The sequence below is a fragment of the Rutidosis leptorrhynchoides genome, chromosome 2, assembly GCF_046630445.1.
Source record: "Rutidosis leptorrhynchoides isolate AG116_Rl617_1_P2 chromosome 2, CSIRO_AGI_Rlap_v1, whole genome shotgun sequence".
NCBI classification, from domain to species: Eukaryota; Viridiplantae; Streptophyta; class Magnoliopsida; order Asterales; family Asteraceae; genus Rutidosis; species Rutidosis leptorrhynchoides.
The window spans coordinates 597,761,378-597,764,680 of record NC_092334.1 but is presented as its reverse complement, the minus strand read 5'-3'; positions in this window follow the sequence as shown (position 1 = coordinate 597,764,680).

Sequence of the window (3,303 nt, the reverse complement as noted above, 5' to 3'; positions counted from 1 at the left end):
CGGTTCTCATCCTTGATGCTTGTAGCTTCAAGTGTACAACTCGTTGATGGGTTAGCATCACCTTGACCAAGATTCTACCATCAACACAATATATGTTAAGACCAAGTAAGAACACAACTCATTTAAGAGTCTTAGATGGATGTTGAACCAAGGTTACATCATATCCTTAGTCTTAACACAATTACAAGTTACATTTATAACTAAAGCTACAAACTTTACTTCAATTAAGCAAGTATGAACATAATCTAAGTCAAATGAAGTGATGGAACCCTAAGCTAGAGAGCTTGGATCCCTTTCACACAAGTTATAAGGTCACAAAGCTAGAAAGCTTGAACCTTTAGTGTTCTTGAAGAACTTGAAGCATAAAGCTTAGATTTTTAAGTTACATGAAGACCATAAACACAAGTTTTGATCTTTATAACAAAGTAATGTGATAATAAGTTAGAAAACTTAGATCCATTAAAATATATGAAGATTCAAGCTAGAAAGCTTGCATCTTGGTTGTTCTTGAAGATCTTGAAGCATAAAGCTTGGATCTTTAAGTTACATGAAGATTACAAACACAAGTTTGAATCTTTATAACAAAATAACAAGATTAAAGTTAAAAAAATATAGATCTACAAAGTAGGTGAAGATTCAAAGCTAGAAAGCTTGAATCTTTCATGTTCTTGAAGGATTCAAATCCATGTTTGAATCTACAAGATGTAATCAAGATCAAAAGCTAAAAAGCTAGACCCATGATGATGATGATGATGATGAATTCGTGAGAGAGAGAGGAAGAAGAAGAAGAAAAATCAATACTTACACTTTTTAGAGAGAGAAAGAACTAGAGAAAGAATTAAAGAGTGAGTGTGTGTGAATTACAAATAAAAGCAAGTGTAAAATGGATGGAATAAGGCTTGTATTTATAGGTGGTGAGGGTATGGAAGGGTTAAGGTGGCCGTGATTTTGGATGGGGGACAAGGGAGACCAGCTTTTGCTTTTTGGTTAATGGTTGTCTAAAGTTGGTGCTTATGTTAGGATCTCATGCAACATTAATGATAATAATTGACATAAATGATAGTATGTTCCCTCTAATAAATGGGCATTTGTCTTACATTATAATGGGTCACTAGCTATTAATAATTGGGCTAATTAAATAGTCCACTAACTAGTGTAGGGTGGGCTAAGGCCCAACATGGTAGAAAGTCCAACAAGACTAACTAGTAAGCATAAGTAAATTACTACGCGTAATTAAGCATATAAAAACCCAAGTAATTATTATTATAAAATAATAATTAAGATTTCGTAGTCATAATATTCCGATTATGACAAAAGTTAAACGTGTACGCAGTGCGCAGTTTGTTCGTAACGTCAAGTGACACTAACGATCATAAAGGCTTCCGGTGATCAAGTTAAGTATCCTACGTACCTAAAGGCACGTTTTAACATATAAATGAAAGTAAGCCATGTGTATAAAGATTCCAGAGTATAAAGTAGCACAGTACGCACAAATACGCAGTTTTGCAAAAATCACAAGGCACAAAGCATATAGAGTGTCTATAGTTATTCCAAATAATATATATAGATGCGTCGATATGATATGTCAAAACATTGTATACGTGTCCCGATATTTAAAGTACGTAAAATAAATAACATAAATTAAATAACGGTAAATAAAATTGCGAGAATTAAAATTGCGATAAATAAATGTAATAAGGAATTAACAGTTAGCTAGGATTTTGTTAGCGTGGATTCTTAATAGAATTTCTCATAGTTAATTCGTTTGTTTCTAACAAATTTTATTTTGTCCAATGTTTTCTTCATTATGCCACTTGTTGGATTCTGATAGGTCAAAATCCAAATATGAAATTGAATGAAAATGGTTATTCTGCGGTGAACGGATTCGTATCTTTGTAGATGTAAGTAGGATAGTAAATGAATGTTGAATCAGATTTGAAGAATGTACAGTGTAACTTATTAATGTGAAATCTAAATATTTCTCGAGTATTACCTACCCGTTAAAATATTTTCACCATTCCGGTTTGTACAAAAGAATTTTTAATTACAACCTTTATGAAAATATATATACATATATATTTTCTTCAGATGTAATCATGGATTTAATGAGTTAATATGATATTAAACTCATCTGATTTATGGCTAGAACTAGAGTACATAATCTCTAAAATATTAGAGATTACATATTCATCATGTCGTACGAAGATAAATGTTGTAGAACGTCATATAGAACGATGATTATACTCGAGGTGCAGAATGAGATGTTGAGGCATGTGATGTTGAAACTTGGTTTGTTGGTGGTACTGGTGTTGATGTTGGTGGTACTGTCGATGCCAGTGATGTTGCTGAAGCTGGTAAGTTTTGCACCATATTTTTCAAATTGATTACTCGAGCGCGAAGTTCGTTGACTTCTTCCATTATTCCGGGATGATTGTCGGTCGGAACGAGTGAATGAATAAGATCTAGAATTGTGGATAGAATATAATTGTGTCGAGATACTCTGGAAATGAGAGAGAAAATGGTATTACGAATAGGTTCACCGGTAAGTGTTTCAGGTTCTTCACCAAGAATGCAGGTTGGTGAAAAGGATCGCCTTCTTCGCGTCTCCATTGATTAAGTCGACTACGAACCCATTAGATAAATTGGGGAGGGATGATTGGTTGATTTATTCTGGTGACGCTGCTTTCGGAGCTTAGGTGAATATCCATGTCGGAATAGCTATCGAGTTTCGAAGAATTTAAACTAGTGACGAGTTCCATTTCGTACGATTGAGTAAAGAATTTTTTTCCGATAGGAAATGATTTTCGAATATTGGATGATATTCTAACTACATAGAATATCTATATATATAGTACTAAAGATTTCGTAGACTACGGAGGAATTTACGGCATATGTCAGGCAAGTCTACAGTAATAGATGCACTAAGATATGAATTATCAGATACGCTAAGATATGAATTTTTGTCTATACACTATTCATGCAGTCAATGCAGTAAAATGTGTCTAGACTAAGAATGATAAGCAGGTAATTTCCTAAGGATGATAAGCAGGTAATTTTCGACATGAAATGATAAGCAAAACTTTTGACATGCAGACACGGTCGAAGTCCAAACCCACTAATGCATCTAAACAACTATCAGTTAGACACACTAATGCAAGACCCGATTCTCTAAGACCACAGCTCTGATACCAACTTTAATGACCCGTCCTAAACCATCTAGACGAATACATTACATTTGGTTACATCGCGAGGTACTTGACCTCTATATGATACATTTTACAAACATTGCATTCGTTTTTCTTA